Below are 21,568 nucleotides of genomic sequence, written 5' to 3' on the forward strand. Positions count from 1 at the left end.
GGTGATTGCTTCAGTTCCGGCATCAGCGATATCAATTGTATCAGTTGTATCTATTGTATTGTTATCTGGATGATTATACTACATGGTTTTATGTTCTAAAAGTTTTGGCATCTAGGATTTGTTGTGCTTGGGGGTTGTGCTTATGGGTTTGAGTCGATGGATCCGATTGACTCTTGCTTGTCGTGGTAATTGGGGTGTTTGTTTCAGTAAATGAAGTTTGTGAAGGAAGCGTGCTAGAGGTTGGTATAGTGTTTATCATATTTGTGGTTGAGGCATGTTTTGGATAACGTGTTGATTCAAGCAACATATTATTGTTTAATTCATTTATGTTTGGTCGACATATTATCTTGGTATATGTGCTTACTGGTATATATCTATATAGAAGGTGTGTGAAATTTAGTAACAAGTATGTGAAGAGTATAAGATAGAAGAAAGCAGAGTGTGTGCAAGACAGAAGAGTAAAAGGTATGCGAGTGACGGAGTTGTGGATATCAGAGCAGTTGCAGTAAGAGAGGCAGTGTATGAGCAAAGGAGTATATAGAAAAGTCAGAGTGTGGACAGTGTTGTAGTAATCCTTTGTTGGATCTGCTACAAGAAGTTGGTTTGGCAGAGCAGTGTAGTAATCCCTTACCGAACTTATTGTAGGTGATTGTGGATAGTGGTATAGTGATCTCTTACTAGATCAGCTATGAGTTTAATGAGTTGTTATTTGAGCTTAACTTAGAACTGAATTCATGTATTAGGAGATGTAATTTTCCCAGCTCACTTACTTTCTATTGCAGTGAGCATTCTAGTAGTGAGACGATTTAATAATTTGGCAGTGAGCCATCCGGTAGTGAGCCACCCCATTTTGTAAACAACATATAACTAGTTATACTATCTTGAGAGCTAACACTCTATGTGATTTTTCCCATTTGGATTTTCCATGTATAAATCTAGTGTTCAATTTGTGGATGTGTTATTTGTTTATTCTACATTTTCTATTCCATGTTGATGAGCTTAATTGATAAGATTGATATATCAATAAAAGTTTTAGAAATTGTGGGAATATTTATTCAACCCCCCCCCCCTCTCTATATTCTGCTCCATTCAACCAATTCAACAATTGGTATCAGAGCTTGCTTCCTTACTTAAAAGCTTAACTGCTTGAGGGAGATCCTTGTTGGTTGAATCGTGGCACCGATGTGTATGACTGAAGAATACCATTTGGATGAGGAATTAAAGATATATATTAAATATCTAGAAAGTGGGGAATCTAAGAATGAAGAATTGAAAGAGAATGTGAAGGTAGTGAATGAATGTATGTAGAAGATAAGAGAACAAATCTGAAATTTCAAATTGAGAAATAAAGAAGTTAACAATGAATTGAAGAAGATGAATGAAACCATTAAAAATAGGATGCAAAAGATTGAGGAGAAGAACAAGATAGAGGAAACCCTGAAATAATCAATCAAGCTAAAGACAAAATAATATAAGAAGATGGAACAAGAAGTAAAGAAGTTGAAGTCAAAAAGTAAGGTTCATGATAGCTGCGAACTCTTTGAACATCTGATTAACATGAAGAAAGCTCACTTAGATAAGAGTGGACTAGGATTTTAGCTTGGTGAAAGTTCAAATCAGAATGATAAAGACCAAAGCAAAGAGGTTAAGGTAGAAGTAGAGAAGAAACTTGAAGATGCAAGCATAATCCAAGATCAAAGATCTAATGCAAAGAGACCACTGGTTTTTCAATCGAATGCATAAAGGTACCCATAATTTAATGGTTATTGTTTTAAATGCAATAAATTTAGTCATAAGGTTGCAGACTATAAATGCATTCAATGTTACAATTGCAAGAGATTTGGTCATAAAAAAAATTATTGTAGAAATCATGTTATGAGTCAGAGTCATAATCCGGTTGGAGCAAACAAGGTGAATAATAACTTTCATGGATATTGTTATGTATGCAATAACTATGGTCACAAAGATAATCATTGCAGATATAGATCACATTCAACAAATTCAGTACAAAAGAACAGCAATTGTTACAAGTGCAAGCAATCTAGACATTATGCTAATCAGTGTAAGAATGAAGTTGAGAAGTCCACTGAGAAGAATGTGGTGAAGACTAATGAGTCAAAGAAAAAGGAATTTATAGTTTGGGGAAAGAAGGAAGTGAATAATGAGAGAAAGTTCGGTGTACCAAAATCTGACGCCTGCACTCGTTCCTCCGGTAACTAAGCTTATTGCTTTGGCTCAAGGGGAGTTATCATGAAAAATCTTTTGATCCCCTTTTGAGTTTCTTCATGTCATCAATCTAGCATGACTGTGTTAGGTGTACAATCTGATAATCCAAGGTGTTAGCTAACATCATTGATAATACACTTTTTGGTGGAAAAACCCTAGAAGGAATTTGGTGAGTTAAATTTGGGAATTTGAGATCATTTTTGTCATTATGAGAAACACAATTGAAGAGTAGAGGTAGAAATTAAAAGAGCGCAAAGAAAATAAGTAGAGCAAGCATGGAATTGAAGATGATTATCGGAGAATCAAGCAGTGAAAGTTTTTAATTGATGAAAAAGGTACCACTAAGATGAATTTGACAGAGAATATTAGAAAAATGGAAAGGAGTCTAAGTGATGTAGATTTACAAAAGATTAAAGATATAAGTCACAAAGGAATGGACTTATGGAGTGAGTTTATGTGGTTCGACAATGAAGATGTGATCAGGATAATTTTGAGTCACGTGAATGATGAATGTATCATGTTGGATAAACCCTATTTGATCACAAAGGACATTATTTCAGTTGTCACTAGCTTGTGCGACAATGAGATTGTACTGGTTAAGAAGACAGTAAAGATCAGGGAGGTTGAAACCCTAACCGGTGTGATAGGCGATCAGAGAGAATTGCTCATCGATAAAATCATTAATCCTATTGTGAGGTATGTAGCATATGGAATATCCAATGAGATTTATTTTAGAAATAGTAAAGTTTCAACTTCAACTATTATAGTGTATGTTGCACATAAGATTTCTATGGAAGATGTTGTGTTCGATTTGTGTGAATTATTAAAGAATCTATTGCGAGAGAACATCAAAATGACAAAAGAACAAGGTTACCCTTTCTGGTTTGGATAATTACTTGTATGTTAGGCTCTGTATTGTTCGAGATCCCTTTCGGTTAAGGAGAATTTGATATGGGAATCTGGAGTCCTAGTTTCCAGGCAAATATTTTGATATCTTAGTGGATTGAATAAGAGATAAGATGCATGTAATACTTCAAATTATTTATGAATTCTTGGTGTATTGGCCCAGTATCCCCAGCTACTAGTTCAACTAAGGAGGGTTCTTCCTCTGGAAAGAGAAAAAAGAAAGACTGTGCCTACTAGTAATTTGGAATATAAGCAGCAAAAGAAGGATCAGAAGGAGAAACACATTGTTGTGATTGAAGATCCAAAATCCCTTGTGGCTAAGGGAAAAGTGGTTGTTGCAAAACAAAAAGAAAAAGTATCCAAATCTAATGATGATGAATCTAATTTTCTGGAAATTATAGGCAGGGGAGATAGAATAAATAAGATTGGTGAGATGTGGCTTACTTTTGTTGAGCCAGATAGAATTGAGAATGTCTTGATAGATCATTTACTCTGGAACAATATTAAAATTGAAGATGTTAGTGATGTGTTACCAAAATCTATGTTTGAGTTAACTAAAGAGAAATTGGTTGTGCAACATTTTAGTATAAATGAAATGAGAGATTGTATCAGAAGTGCTAGAAAAATTTATCGGTATTGTCTTTCATGGTTGGCTATTGTAGTGAAGAATAAAGCAAAGATTGAAGTTTTTGAAGAAGAACTGTGTTCTTTGGGTAAGTCATTTGATTTTTTAAGTGACAAGGATGGAGAGCAAAGGAAAAAGGTAAATTCTCTTTAGGCTGAGTTGTTATTTTTGCAAAGGCAAAGGGAAGACTTTGTGAATGTTTTATAGAAGGTCAAGGAGGTTGTTGAAGCAAAATTGGGACATTTCTCAATATTTCTTAGTGATGTGGTTGAGTATGAGTGGAATTTGACTGTTCCTAATAGTCTCTCTCATGTTGTTGATGTGTTGGTGGAGTGTAGGAGTTTATCTATTACCATTGAGTTCATTGTTCACTCTTGCAAGGTTCTCCTTTCATAGCTTAAGGAGAATTATAAACATATATTTCAGAAGAAAAGCAATTGAGAATCTTTTTGAGTTGGTATGAAATTTTGACAATTTTGTTATTGAATGCATTCATTTTTATTCCTTTTATTTTTTCATCAAAGGCACCCTTTTTCGTTGTTAAATGGAGAAATAAGGAGATACTTGAGAAAGGGGGAGTTATATGCAGATATGTTTCTAAGTTTATCCTTTATTATATGTTTTTCATCAATGACAAAGGGGGGATAGTTGTATTTGTGTGACTGTTGTCATTGATGTCAAACTTGGTGATCTAGTTAGGATCGAGCGTGGCATAAGCAGTTTTGGTATTCCAAATTGAGTATCAATGGGAGATAGGTATGTATGTGATATGAAGCGGTAAGGCATAGATAATCTACCAGAGTCATCTTCGGAATCCTATATTGTGCTTATCTTGGTTTATATTTAGTTTTGATATTAGTTGTGTGTGTTTCAATATCGATGGTATCAATTATATCAGTTGTATTTGTTCTATTTCTATCGGGATTATTATATTGCATGGTTTTATGTTCCAAAATTTGTGGCATCTGGGAGTTGTTGTGCTTGGAGGTTGTGCTTATGGGTCCAATTATATGGGTCTGATTGACTCTTGTTCGTCCCAATAATTGAGGCATTCATTTTAGTAAATGAAGTCTATGAGGGAAGCATGTAAAAGGTTGTTATAGTGTTTATCCTATTTTTGGTCAAGGCATGTTTTAGATAATGTGTTGATCTAAGCATCATATTATTGTTTAATTCATTTATGTTTGGCCGAAATATTATCTTGGTATATGTTCTTACCAGTATGTATATCGAAGGTGTGTGAAATATAGTAACAAGTGTGTGAATAGTATGGGATAGAAGAAAGAAGAATGTGTGTAGTATAGCAAAGTAAGAGGTATGTGAGTGACAGAGTTGTGGATAGCAGAGCAGTTGTTGTAAGAGAAGCAGTGTATGACCAAAGCAGTATATAGAAAAGTCAGAGTATGGACAGTGTTGCAGTAATCATTTACTAAATCTTCTATAAGTAGTTGATTTGGTAGAGCAATGTGGTAATCCCTTACCGGACTTGCTGCAAGTGATTGTTGACAGTGGTACAATGATCTCTTACTGGATCAGTTGTGAGTTTTATGAGTTTTTATCTAAGCTTAACTTGGAATTGAATTCATGCATTAGGAGATGCAATTTTCCCAATTCACTTACTTTGTCTTGCAATGAACATTCCAATAGAGAGCCACTTTTGTAATCTAGCAATGAGGCATTTGGTAGTGAGCCACACCATTTTGTAAACATCATAAAACTAGTTATAATATTATCTTGAGAGATAACATTCTTTGTGGTGTTTATCATTTGGGTTTTCCACGTATAAATCCAATGTTCAATTTGTGGTTATCTTATATGTTTATTTTGTATTTTCTATTCCATATGGATGAGCTTAATTGATGAAATTGATATATCAGTAAAAGTTTTAAAAATTATGGGAATACCGATTCACCCCCCCTCTTAGTATTCTGGTCCATTCAACCAATTCAACATGCAATGACTTGAATTGTAGGGTGTGCAGATAGGGCAGTAGATCTATCTATTGTATATAGTTGTAGAGATGAACTTCACTATGAGGAGACTGAGGATGTCAATTACTGGATAGTCATTTTTGATAGGTTATATGTTTCCCATATTACATGGCAACCATATATGGTGTTAGTAAGTTGGACAAAGGATCATCACCACATTCCTTACGCTATTACACATATGTACATTATCAGCAAGAGGGAGAATGCGATAGAGCGATATAGACCTGATATGGCCTATTGATAGTTTGGTTTTATACAAGATGTTCCTGAGGCACCCCATAGATTCAGGAGGATCACACAGGAGTGAGCTACAGAGTGGGGGGCACTTTGGAGGATAGGCAAGCTCTTATTAATGAGTGGACATGATTGGTTCCTATAGCATGGGATCTTGTAAAGTGGAAAATTGAGTCCTAGAAAATTCACCACATGGAAAGAGGAAACCACTAAGCCGATTTTCACTTGGAGGACTTTACATTCAAAAGAGGGGATGAATCCACTACATCCAATCCTAAATGATACAAGGACTGAATACTAAGTAGATTAATTATGTTGGACCCCCTTTTGTAAGTTGAATAAGTAAAATACTAGAATTGAAGACAAAATAGGCGAAAATAGTGAGCTACAGATTCAGGATTTTGTCATGCACCTGGATCTAAGAATTTTGACATGATTAGGAGCTTCTCTGTGAAATCTACCAAAATTTGCAAGGACCATGTGTTCGCCCTCCTATCGGTCCTCCAAACTTTCCATGCGTCGAAAAGGGTTTTTCTGTCTCTGCAAATAAATCTTAATACCAGAAATACAACTTGGCACCTACTTCCCACACAAAAAAAGAAGAAGAAAGGGGTTGGGAATAAGGGTTTTCCTAAGTCAAATCCAAATTTGGAATCAACCTTAAAATAAATGATGGAAAGGTATACCTTCAGATCTGTAATAGATGATGATGATGATTTTGCTTCTTAGATGTAATCACATATGTTGTATGAAATGGCATGAACATGATAAAACCATAAAACACACACATGCTTGCAAATGAATGATGTAATTATGCTCCAATGGATAGATGAAGAATATGCAGCCTTGAGGAATGCTAGATGATTAATTCTTGAATGCTTGAATGTAGTTTCCTTGCCTTCTCCACTTTGTCATGATCTTACCTTATGATTTATGGATGAAAAATGAGAGAGGAAAATATCCTTATATAATTGTCTGTCATCAATCATTTAATTTTTTGACATACATCAACATGGGTAATTTATTTCCCGCTCAAATTTGAGATAGGGCCTAGGGGCCAAAATAGGGCCCAACTAGGGAGGACCGGGGCATTGTACCCTCGTTCTACCCTAAATTGGGATAGGGACAAGGGGTTGTGCAAGTTTTAAGATGCAATTATGAATTTTAGTTGCATAATAGAGGCAAAAACGGGTCCCGATCAACATGGGGATGAGACCGATAAGGTGAGGGCCCAAGATGTGGTTAAAATTGCAAGGGGTACAATTTTAGGATGCTATAGATCCTAGGATAGGAGTAGTAGATCTAGAGGTCACTAACACTTATACAACATGGTGGGCTCAACATAGGCCCATTACGGTCAATAGGGCAGAGTTGGCTCTACTAGGGAGTAGGAGGAGAGATACGAGCAAGAGGAGTCAAATTAGACACCTATCAGCCAGCTAAGGGTGGAGAAGACAAAGCAGCCCCTATAGTTTTGAGACAGGCTCGGGGGATATCGATGGAACTAGTTGTGCCAGCCAAGAGATAGAGGAGAGTCAGAGGAGGAGAGAGGATAGGAGGAGGGGGTGCAGGAGATGAGGGAGCAGGTACAGAAGAGACTCAAGTGATGGATGTTTAGGCCCCAACATCCACACTAGCACCTTCATAGGGACAAGGACAAGGGAGGAGCACACTAAGATAGGTGCGACCTCTAGGCAGAGGAGAGAGGAGAGTGGAGAGGACTCTGGAGAACCTCTAGATATAGTTGCACAAATCTGGTCCTTAGAGGAGGTAGTGGCTAGGGTTGAGGAGAGGCTATGCATAGTTACTACAAAGAGAGATAGCCTTCGTCAAGAGCGGGACATGATAGATCATGCCAGGGTCTAGCTTCACCCATCTATCATAGGAGAGGGATGCAACCATGGTTGTGAGGGATACCATTGAGCATGCTTGGTGTAGGACGAAGGAGACATTTGATAGGTACAGACTAGAGAGGGGCGAGGTACAGTGCTAAGTCGATGGAGGAGGAGGGGGTGGGGCAGTTTTGGCATCCATGGTAGAGTTTCAGGCAGTAGAGATTTAGGCTCTTTCCCACCAGGCTAGATGGTATAGAGCTCAATATGAGGGATTCATTCCTCCAAATCAGTGAGAAATTTACATAGTTCCTAGAGCGAGGGGATCCATCTCTTTACACAATGGGGGATATAGCAAAGGCATGGGAAGATCCTCTAGGAGTCTTGGTGGATCTAGTAGGAGGACCCGCACACAAGGCAATCAACATAGAACTGGGTTAGCATCAGGATTTGTACAAGGACAGGATTAGGGACAAAGACCAATCGAGCCTCCCCAGAGCATTTTGTCATAGTTTGATGCAAATGCGGGTGATTATTTTTTATGTACCATACATAAGATATATCCATATTTGATTCTTTGCACTCCATGCAAATTTTTGACCATGTCGAGTGATCACCATTCATTCATTTATTTATTACTTAGAGATGTACTTATTCTTTACTCATGATGTACCATGTGATGCATACATTGATACAGTTATACATATATACTCTTTTGACATTCTAATATATATATATGATTGTGATTGATTTGACCCCTATGCATGGAATGTTTATGTTTTGATGCATGTAAGATTGATTAATGATGATGTATTGATGCATAATTATGACATGATGCATATGATATGATGTCCTAACATGTTTGTGATGCAAGATGCGATGTATGTGCATAATGATTATACCATATGATATGATTATTATATGAAATGTGCTAACAGACTTGATGATGCAGGATGATACATTAATGTGATAATCTATGTGACGCATGTTTAATTTTTACATGTATGCTATGCATGATAATGTGAAGGATGGATTATGTACTAACCCACTCATGATCCAAGATGTGATGATAACATGATGTGATAAACTATATGTTGTATGAATATGGAATACATGAGATATCTATACAATATGCATTATGCAATGGATGAATTATGTATTATGTATGGAATATATACTAACCTATGTGTAGTGAAGGATGTGCATGCATACACTATTATCATGATAAAAGATATAGAATGCTCCAGGGATATTCAGCAAGGTTTGGAATGAAGACCAGAAAGATGAGGGACATGTACACATTCCCAGGTGAAATCATAAAAGGAAAGGAACCAAATGAATGCAATGCAAATGTAAATGAATCATTTTAGCAGGCACTTATTTTTCTTTAGAACTGTTGGTGTAAATAATTATTCATCTTGGATATTATTACACTTACTTAAGTTTACTTAGGATAATGCATTTCATAGTAGTTTGGGTATGAGACACTTGGGTGTTTGTGCCACATTGGGATAGTGTGTGTAGGAGAAATTCCACCTTTTATGGTGTTGATCTTGTTGTTACACTCCACTCTTGTTGTTACACTCCACATTCAGTGGGTGATCCACCTCATGTGGACTATTATATTATTTCTCCTACCTACCCACACCTATTTCCTACCTACCCTTGTTTCTTATTGAGCCACATGTCATGTTTGTGTGCTCACATATCCCTAGCCTTGCCTATATAAGCAAGCTCATCTACATTGTATGTAACTCTTGTAATCATTATTATTGATCATTTTCTATTGATGAGAATACAATTTATTCTTGTCCTATATTGTGTCTCTATTTTGTACATTTCATTGAGCTCTTGATCTTGGCAAAATCTCACATGGTATCAGAGCCATTGGGGCTTCATTGATTCGTCTTGAAGAGACATTATTGCGACGTCAAGAGGCAGATCTGAGGAGCAGCATCTTTTGGAGGCATCCTAGACCAGATCCGACCCCGCCATTGCGTCCAGAAGGCCGTTTCCATGAAATTTGGTTATAAAGTCGGCCTATTTTGGTGAGAAAAATTTTTTCACCAATTTTGCTAGTATTGCACGGATTTTCAAATTTTTTAATTTATTTTTCGGAAAAAAAATTATTTTTCTGAAAAAATTTTCGAAAAAAAAATCTAAAAATAAAAAAAATTGAAAAGTCGAAAAAAAAAAGTGTTTTTGGGGGGTCCGCAGAACCCCCCCCCCCCCCCCCGTGACGCCCGTACTGCGTCTGCAGCGCTGTCAGCCCGTGTACCTGCCAGACCACCGAGAGCCACGCGCCTGTACTCGCAGAGACCCGTACCTGCTGGTCCCATCCGCCGACGCGCCACGTCCACATCGCCGTTGCCACCGCACCGGCTCCTCCCGTCCTCGGTCTCTGCAAACACTGTCGTGCCGCCACCGAGTCCATCGTCGTCCGCCGCCCACCGATCGCTACTGCCGCGTCCTCCCACCTCCGCACGACGCCGCCGCCGGTGCCCAAATCCTCCGCCGCCGGCCCTTGGCTCCGACAGCTCACTTCGCCGGCAACCACCCAGACCGAAGGACCCGTGTCCACCACGTGGCAGGCGGCCACTGGCCCGCAGGTTAAACTGTACCTTCCATACACACAGTCATCTGCCACGTCATTTGCCACGCAGAGCCGCCCAGTCAACAAATCCGTACGGTACGGCCTACACAGTCATCTGCCCAGTCAGCAGTCCGTACAGTACGGACGCCCTTACAATTACTTAAGTTTACTTAGGATAATGCATTTCATAGTAGTTTGGGTATGAGACACTTGGGTGTTTGTGCCACATTGGGATAGTGTGTGTAGGAGAAATTCCACCTTTTATGGTGTTGATCTTGTTGTTACACTCCACATTCAGTGGGTGATCCACCTCATGTGGACTATTATATTATTTCTCCTACCTACCCACACCTATTTCCTACCTACCCTTGTTTCTTATTGAGCCACATGTCATGTTTGTGTGCTCACATATCCCTAGCCTTGCCTATATAAGCAAGCTCATCTACATTGTATGTAACTATTGTAATCATTATTATTGATCATTTTCTATTGATGAGAATACAGTTTATTCTTGTCCTATATTGTGTCTCTATTTTGTACATTTCATTGAGCTCTTGATCTTGGCAAAATCTCACAAGAACCATATGTGACACACCAAGGTATAAAGGACCATGACATTTTCACAAACAATGCATGGACTAACTCAAATAAACAAACACAAGAGGTTAGTCTAGCACCACACTAGAAAAAACCACAAGCAAAAAGATATGCTCTAGTGTAACATGACATAACCAAGACCTCGTGAGGGAACAACATGGGACACATAAAAAAAACACCAAGCAAAAACAAAAAATAACAAGATCAAACCCCTAGATTTGTTATTCCTAGCACACCATGATATAAAAGATCATGGTGACTAAAGAGACACAAGACAAAGGTGCTCAAAAGATAAACAAATATAAAAAAGAATCAAAACCAACACAAATGGCTAAGATATTTTTTTCCAAAGGGGGACTAACATATGAAGATTGGATAATGTCTGACTAGAGGAAAGATACATCTTGCACAGAATGATGATTGGATAATGGATTGGTGAAATGGATTTGACAAAAAGATAACTCGATATGATCATGATGACAAAGATGCTTATTGATAAATGTTGAAGAACCAATGAATAGGGTATGATCTCGGAAACACAACCAACACGTGCCTATGAATAGTGAAACAAACCTATACACATGATGGACTAGAAACCTATACAAGACAAACTGGCATTATGTACAAAACCTACACAATTCCTATGTGCATAAAAGTACAATCAGGAGACAATTGCACAGAAGCTCGAAAAAGGACAAACGAGGAGATATGTACAGATGCAATTTACAGAGGCAAGTAATGAAGGATATTGTTCCAGGATAAGGTTGAAAGTAGCAGCAAAAGGATAATAGAATGCCCTTATATACAATGTTTGTTTCCAGGTTTTCACCATACATACATGCCCAAGGTGCCACCAAAGGTAATTTTCATGATAGGACGATTTCATTTTTTTCTTTTCTTTTTTCTTTTTTTTTCTTTTTTTTTCATTTTTGGAGCTTATTCAAAGAAAAATTGATTTTTTGAGCTTTTGAATGGTATAATGCCATGGATTATGTGTAGAATCTCTTCAATTTCAAGATATTTAGGGGTTCATTGAGAGGCTCCCCTTTTGGAGTGGATACCTAATAGGCTCCTGAACCATATTTTTCTATAATTACATATGGGCCTAGCCAATTGACTTCAAATTTTCCTTTCTTTTCTCTATCTTGTTAATTTCATGGGTTTTCTTTGAGCACTAAATCACCAACCTTGATTTCATGAGGATGAACTTTTCATCAGACAAAATCTTTCAAGGATATGTGCAAGGATGGTAACTCAACCTCAATTGGAAAAATTGCTTTTGCACCATGGACAAGGGAGTATGGAGTGGCTCCAGTGGGAGTTTGAATACTGGTACGATATTCCCAAAGGGAAAGATTTAGATGGAGATGCCAATCACGACCAGTTTCATTAACAACATTTTTGAGGATACACAACAAGGTTTTATTGGTTGCCTCAACCCGACCATTACCTTATGGGTAACCGTAATATGGAGTGGACCAACGATGCTGGATATGAAATGTGGAGCAAAGATCATGCATGTGTTGATTTTTAAATGGGATTTCATTATCAGTATTGGAGGTAGAGGGAACTCCATAGCAGAAAAGGATGTAATATAGGATAAATTTGAATACTTGAACACTAGCAGTAAGCGTGAGGGGGATAGCTTCAACCCACTTGGTAAAATATTTAGTAACTGCAATGATAAACTTATGTCCATATGAATGAGGATGAATTTTACCAACTAAATCGAGGCCCCATTTAGAAAAAGGCCACAATGTTGTGATAGGCTACAAATCTTATGTTGGAACATGTTTTAAGTCACTATGTTTCTGACAAGGTAAACATTTATTAAAAAAATCACAATGATCATGCTCCATCATGTCTCAATAATATTATCCTCTCAAAAGTTATTTCGCAAGAACATATCCACATATATGAGTGCCACAAGTTCCAACATGCACTTCTTTCATCGCAAAATTAGCTTCATTTGAATCTAAACATCTAGCGAGGATGTCATGATAGCCCCCATGATATAGATTATCTCTTATAATTATAAATTGGGCACATCAATGAATGACGTTGTGACAATCATTTCAGGATATGTTGGGTGGAAGGGTGTTATCTTTAAGATAAGCATAAATATCATAGTACCAGGGTGATTGGCAATCAACAATGTTGCACATCATATATGTATGTGATGTCTCAAAAGCTAGTTGGAGAATCTGTTTGAACATAAACTTATATTTTGGACTATCTGACTCCATTGCAATCAATGAATCGATAGTTACCATTGCATCAGCTTCCTTATTCTATGCTCTGCAGATTTGATCAAAGGTAATAATTTGAAAGCTCTTTTTGAGATCATCGACCACTATTTTATATGGTAACAAATTATCATCCTTAGTTTGGTACTCATCATTCACCTATTTGAAAACCAATTGTGAACCCCCATAAGCAAGGATATCTGCAATATTGTATTGTATAGTCGTTTTGAGACCATTGATAAGACCTCCATACTCAGCAATATTACTGGTGCATGGGAAAGATAACTTGAAAGATTTAGGAATGAGATCCCCTTGTATTGTCACAAATAATAACCCTGCCCCTAATCCATTATATGTATTTGAACCATCAAAATAAAGTTTCCATGGAATCTGTGTTGTGATTGTGCAAACATATTCATCTAGAAATTATGTTATTAAAGGATGAGTATCTATCAAGGGTGTTTCTACTAATTGATCTGCAATTACTTGTACTTTAAAGGATCAATCTTACAAATGAGCTTAACAATATTAATTAGCATGTAATGTCGAAGCTTTTGTGAACCAAAGACAACAGCTAGACATGATTTTTCCATAGGTGAGTAATTGAGCTCATATCCTACCAAGGTTTAGCTAATGTAGTAGATGGCATGTTCTTTCCCTTGATCATCATGTTGGGAAATGAGTGCTCCCACTACAACTGGAGTAACTAAAATATACAAGAGGAATGGTCTTCCTGGAATTGGTGGCATCGACACTAGAGAATGAGCCAAATATTCTTTTATTTTATCAAATGCTTGTTGACACTAAACATCCCACTTAAACTTTGTACCCTTTTTAAAAAGATGTGTGAATGGTTGACATTTATCTACAAGTTGGGCAATAAAGTGTCTAACAAATCGTAGCTTTCCTTGGAGACTATGCAATTTTTTCATAATTTTAGGAGGAGACATTTCTAATATTTCCTTGACTTTCTTAGGATCAAATTCTATACCATTCCTGGAAACTATGAAGCCTAGGAATTTACTTGATGTAACTCCAAACAAACACTTTTTTAGGATTGAGGTACAACTTGTACTTAGCTAGACGTAAAAAAATTGTTCAAGGATAGATGGATGTTCTACCCTGGTTTTTGACTTGCCTAGGATGTCATCTACATAATCCTCCAGTATCTTATGCATGTGCTCATGGAATATTATTCTCATAGCATGTTGCTATGTGGCACCTACATTTTTAATACCAAAAGACATGACTTGATAACAAAGTGCCACAAGGAGTAGTAAACGTTATTTTATGTTGATCATTCTTTATAATTTTTATTTGGTTGTAACCTGAAAAACCATCCATGAGGGAAAGCATTTCATCTCCCGCTATTAAATCAACCAAGATATCAATGTTGGGAAGTAGAAAATTATATTTGGGAAATGCTTTGTTGAGATATCTAAAATCTATACAAACTCAAATAGCTCCATTAGGTTTAGAAATAGGTACTATGTTAAAAATCCATTTTGAATAATCAATTGGTTGGATGAACTTGACTTCCAAAAAAATTTCCACTTTTTCTTTGACCAGTAATGCAATTCAAGGATTTTGTTGGTTCCCAAACCAACAAATCCCCAAAACCTAGATATTTAGCCACTTTCCCATCCACAAGTTCAAGGTTGGATTTTTCCAATGAACGAGATTCAATCATAAGACTAAAATCTCCTGCACTTTTGGCTCTGCAAGACCAAGGTGGATAGACCTAAGCAATGCCTAGGCTACATCCAACTTACAACACTCAAGGCATCACTAATTTGAGCAGGTATCCCAATATGTTTGTGCCAAGGAAAGTGTGTGAAACTAAGATTTTGGCTACTATACTAGTTTGTCAACTATCACTCAACACTTGGGAAGAGTTTTGTACTCTACACCTACTCCTACAAACTGAAAATAAAAGAGATTTTGAAAATGAAATGATTCTGAAAATCAGAAAATAAACATTAACCAGTGCCTTCATTTACAGATCTAAGCATTAGTGCATTACATCAATACCCATCAGCTTAGTTTTTCCTACAACCATAGTTATAAATCCTACATGCAAGAGATATCATTCAACATCCTACTAAAGCATTTTAATCTCTTTCTTAAAAAGAAGAAAAAATAGAATAAACACCAATCTTGCTAGGACAAAACAAACAATCTTTGATTATCTATTTCATAAATAACCCTCTTACATGCTGGATACAATAGCAAGAAAAACAATATTCATTACTTGCATCTCTTATTACAACTATTTGAAGCATAAAACATTTACAAACTAAACAATATCTCCTGTTGTCATTAACCCTGCATTGTACATAGATCATTCCGAAAATTCTCCAGAAAAAATTCTAAGACCTACTTCTAAAAACTTAAAACTAACTCTTGAGAATGAAAAGGGAATACAAAAAAAGATGCAAGGCAAAACCCTAAAGAAACCGTAAGATGCATCTCAATGATCAACACATTTTCAGGGATTTTAAAATTCCCCCTCAAGATTGCACCTCATCTCTTGGATTTTACAAATTAAAAAATCTGCACTTATCCTCATCCTTTATCCTTAGTCTACCATGATCTCCTTGAAGATCTTTAAAATTTGGAAAAAATCTCATGCAAGCACCATGTCAAAATCAACTTTCTGCATCTCTACCAAAATTTACTATGTTTAGCTAGTTGTCTTTACTTCTCTTGGTGAAAGTTATAACCTGAGTATGTGGTCTGAAAAATTCTCACAAAGATGAAAACAATTAGGAGTTGGATATATTTGCTCTTTTACTTTATAGCATTTTTACATTTGCTGGAGTGACTATACACTTGTTGAGTGGTAATATTTATGTGCAATACTTGACCATTTCCATATGTGTTTTCCTTCATGTCCATCTCCCCTTCCATCAAGTCAAGCCTTTTACCCTCTTTCATTTATCAAAGTTTTTGAAGAATAGCTTACCCTTGGTGAAAAACAAAAATACCCACCTCTATCCTCAATCAACATTTACTCCCATCTTTAGGATTTTTACAATATCGTGAAAACACATTTACAGTTCACCCTTGTGTATTACCCATTTATAGTTATTGCGAAGGAAACATCCTCTACAATTTAAATTACTTTCCCCTCACATAGTAGTTAAGCAATATCCTGGTGTAACCATTTTACACCCCCTGGTAAAACCATTATTTATTCCTTTCTCTGCCTTTATATTTTTAACCTCTTATTTAATATTGTGGTTGTTTCATTTTCATTCATTATATTCCCACCAATAATTTCGGAGCAAATACCACATTAGAGGCTAAATAAAATTTCTTCACCTTGGTAGTTGCATATGCCATACCACATGATCCATTAACCGTAAATTGTAATATTGCAAATGAGAATCACTTTGAATCATTTTTAAGCTTGCTACTGCATCTTTTTGTTTACGCATTGCATCTGCCTAAAAGTTTCAAAAAACTTTTAATAAATCTATTTTATGCAGCATTTACAACCATCATGGAATCATCTTCAGGTATATTGTGACTGTGGCACCCAATAAAATTCCTCCATCATTTGCATTTTAACAGATCCCGAGCCATTCCAACGCCCACATTGGCACAAAAGTGAAGGCGGCAAAGGGTTATAAATTCTGGCAATTCATTTGTCTGCAAATTCTAAAATCCTTTCAACGGGTAAATTCCACACATACCCTGCAATGGCGACCTCCCATCAATGTTGCATCAATCCCTATTGGCACACTCTTTGTATTATCATGTTCAATCTCAGTATTGCAAAATCGATGCCCGAGATCACCACTGAATCACTCTCCCCTTTGCAAAATTTTGGTGAACATTGTTGATGTCAAAGATCGATTGTTACTGCAACCAATGAACTCTCTAATTCCTTTCATCAATCTTCAATCAAAGTATCTGTGAAATAATCATTGGACCACCACACAATGCACAACAAAATAGGCATCTGAGATGCCAATGTGACACTCCCCAATCTCACTGCACGGTATTTCTTTCTCATTGTTTCTGTGTTATGCATTTACATTGCGATCATGGTGTACAATAGGATTATGCCTCAATCAGGCGGTTCAAATAGTTCACGCACCGTGTCTTTGACCCCTCATCGATTCATAATATAGTTCCAGTCGGGGCACATAGATCTCAAGGGACATTTCGTTGTCCTCCACACTGAAAATTTATTCATCTTACCACCCCTAGACTGCATTGTTTATTTAAAACTCAACCTCGCAGTGAACTCACCATTGGCATGGCGATCCTTCGGTTCCGTGGGTTCCTCCCTTTTCAAAATATCTCGAGCAACTTCGAACTCCATGGCGAGGCGAGCTTACAGAAGGATTGAACCAAAAACCCTAAATTCCACTTAGTTTTTATCGTGTGTTTGCTGCCCTAAAATTGTTTCTTCCACATTCAATAACATCCAACATTTATCCCGCATGGCGTTCTTCGCCGCTCATTTCCTTGCGCAGGATAAGATTTTCATTACTCAGTGTGCCTTACCTGTTATCCCACGCGAGCTCTCATCCTAGGTCAAACACAGTGTAGGATAACAATTAACTTGCTTATATGTTGCCTTAGTTTCTTATCCTGCAATGCCTTATGTTTGCTCAAAACACTCATGCGGGGTAACATTCTTCACATGCCTGTGCCTTAGTTTCTTATCCCGCTCAGCAGCTTGGATAACCTCTCTAAGCGCGTGGGACAAGAGCAAAACATTATTCTGCCTCAGCTCCTTATACCGCACCACCATTTTTCCTGAAATCAATGTCATGCGGGGAAACAAATTAATCTCCCCCCCGCTTCAAATCCTTGTCCTGTGCGAGTCGCTTGGTGTCTTCTATGGGGTTGCAGGACAAGGAAAGAGCCCGAGCTTTCATTCTTTTACTCATCCTGCGGGCCCTAACAAGCCGCTTATTTCCTAATGTGGGATAAAGAAACTTAATTCTTTTGAGTTTCCACCTATGGAATTTGCAAAAATTTATCTTACCCATTTTATTTTGTGGGCCCATCGACCTCCCCTTTTAAAACGCTCATTTAGGCCAATGCCCCTCTTGCACTATAGGAATTTAAATCAATAAATTAATTTAAAATATTTCTTATGCCCCATTTTCAAATTGACTCATTTATAAAATTATTTAAACTAAAACAGTTTAAATAACAAATATCTCTTTTTGGCTTTGACTTGTTGGGTCATATCATTAGTCGGGCCCCAAAGTGGGTCCGACTAAATTTTTTTGTTTTTGTACAACTAACCCTAGGGAAAATGCTCTGAATCTGAGAAAACCAAAGGCACAATCATCAATCTTGTCATTTTTGCAACTTTGAAATTTGACTAAAAGAACCTGAGTAGCCTTTGGAATTAGCTTTAAAAACTGACCAAAACACCAAACCAAGGCTTGAAAATTGGGACACTGATAGATTGTAATACAGAGAACCCAGGGCATCAGATGAATTATAATTTCAAATTCCAAGGAAAAATTTATTAATCAGAAAAGTGGCCAACTCACACTTGTCTGAAACTGAACTTTTTAAATCAACCTGAGTACCATTCAAAACTTGATTTAAAAAATATCAAACGTCTATCTCAAGGACCCCCACTTGGCATGTTGGCACATCAATATACCCCAAATAGGTGTGCAAGAGGGTTTGACCTGATTAGGTCACATGTGAAAATTATTAACCCTCAAAGTTGCCTTCTGTGAAAAATCTGAACATGCTGATTATCAAACCCTGAAAAAGTTCGCTTCGGATGGGTCTTGAAAATTGATTAAATGATGAGCTAGGGGGATACAAACTGGCAATCTGGTAGATAATTTTACTGAGAATCATGGGTTACAACTACTTTGAATTTCAGGTCAATTGGGCATGAAATACAAATTCACAAACAGGGGTACAAACTATTGTTTGACATTGTTCAGTTGCAAAAACTGAACTTTTTGCAAATGAAATCAACTTTGAAAACTCAGCAAATAGATTCATGGTGATATGCCACTTGGCATAAAGCTTCATAAAATAGCATAGAATCACGGACAACTCTCATTTTGGCCTGACAATCAATTGGTCCAAACATTCAACTGCTCAAAGAGGGCTTGCTCAAAAAAGTGCAAAAGATGCAAACTACAACCCCAACTTTTGGACCTCCAAATGAGACTTCAAAAACTCATCAGAATTGATCATAGGAGGTTTCGAATGGACATATGGCATCTTTGTTATGTGCTTGACCACCTCCCAAGGGGATTTTGCATGACAATCCACTGGTGCAAAAATGCAAGCTCTCAAAATATGCTTCACAAGCATACAGAGCAAGGTGCATTCTGAGTGCAATGATCAAAATTTTAAATCGGGGACTTCAAATATTAACAAAAATTTTGAAGTCCCAACAGTGGCTCTTGCTTGGGGATGCATGCCCCTTGTGGGTATGGCAAGATTCCAGATCTATGGGGAGCAGACCAGGTGCCTACTCCATTGGGTGTAGAGTCAAAAAAGATCTTCTCTACCCCAAACTGTTGTGTCTTGAGAATCAAACCACGTGTGGTTGCCCAAGGCCTCCAAACAAGATAGGCCTATACTTTCCTCTATCATAGATATGATTTTCTTTTGATTTGACAGTGGCTAATCTGAAGGTGTAGGTGGAACTCAACCGATAAAGCATGTTGAACTCTCTCATCCAGCCACCAAATTGAATACTATAAGTGCACTCATCACTATTAAACATTGGAGGCTGGCGCACAAACTTAAAACTCTTATCATTGTGTGACACCCCATAGGGACATCACTCAGCTGAAAAGGAACACACTCATTGTCTAGCATACGGATGAGAGCATAGGTATCATATTGATCACAAGCTTGCATGGAAAAAATTGAACTATAGAAAGGACGTTCATACAAATCACAAACACCATGCAATCCTTCATTAAGGAAAAAAACAAGAGTCATATGTAATCTCATTGGATAACTGCAGTTCACAATGTTGATCAAAATTATTATCCTGAAACTCAGAGTCCCATTCAATGCTTACTTTATCAGCAACTTGTATGCATGCCAAACAATCATTGCTACTTTCACAAGATTGCACATAAGCATGCATCTCCAACAAATTCTCGCAATTTGACTTCTTACTCAAATATGATTTCTTGTTCATATGAGAATATGCACTATAATGTTCATCCTCATTAGAGAACACATACCTAGGAAAGTCTAAACCTGAAACCTCTCCATTTAGGTCATTAATACTATGAATGGCACATTGATCAGCAATCCACTCAGCATCAAAATAAAACTTTGAATTTAAATCAGCATGCATATCTTCAAGCTCATAGGAGAGTTCATCACCATGAGATTCAATACACTGGGCAAAGGGCTTGCACAAATTTGTTAAATTGGATTCATCGTCACTCTCTCCAAACCCATCACCATTCTCAATTGCCCACATACAACCAAAGCATGAATATGAGTCTACAGTAGCATACATATACTCACTATCAACAATTAGATCATGATCAGATTCATGGGATCCCATGCATTCAATCTCTTCACTATCTTGTACATCCACTAGTTCAAGCATATAAAAGGTTTGACAGTAAGTGCATCATGTTTGGCATTATGAGAAGAAATTCCACTGTCAAACTTTATATCAGCAGGGTATAAGAGTTCTTGACAATTCCCATTTGCATACTTTTGATACTCAATTGTCAACAACTATGAGATGCCTTCACTGCTAAGTGAGCATATGTCATCTTCATTTGTATATCCCATGCCTTCTTCCTCTAGGTCTTCATCAAGGTTACAAGATTAACTTATCGCTAATCATTGTCCTTTCTAGCTTCACTATCTTCCCTGCAACCTAAAAACTTAGTGGATTCACATGAGCATGTGTGTGTCTTCATATAGGAGATTGAATCTCCAACAACCTTATCAAAATCACAATTACTGTCTGGGAGAAAAATTTGATCCCCTAGATGTTCATCCTCCTCCACATTCAAGTTGTCATGACATTCATTCTCAAGTGCACACTCTTCATCCTCTTGTTGTTCATAATCATCTTCTACTTCATGTTGGTATTGCTTTTCATTTTCAATAATACACAAAGCACTAATACCAATCTACACATTATTATCACATTCTTGTTCATTCTTTTTTATCATCAACAGTTAGATGTTCAACATTAGGTGCCAACTTAGACTTGAAATCTTCAATTGTATCAACCCATCCAATAATCTGAGTTCAATTCTTTTGACCAATGAACAACAACAAGTTCATAAACTTGTAAGAATAAGTCCACCCATTCAAAATCTTGAAGC

Source organism: Cryptomeria japonica, chromosome 11 (genome assembly GCF_030272615.1).
Source record: "Cryptomeria japonica chromosome 11, Sugi_1.0, whole genome shotgun sequence".
NCBI classification, from domain to species: domain Eukaryota; kingdom Viridiplantae; phylum Streptophyta; class Pinopsida; order Cupressales; family Cupressaceae; genus Cryptomeria; species Cryptomeria japonica.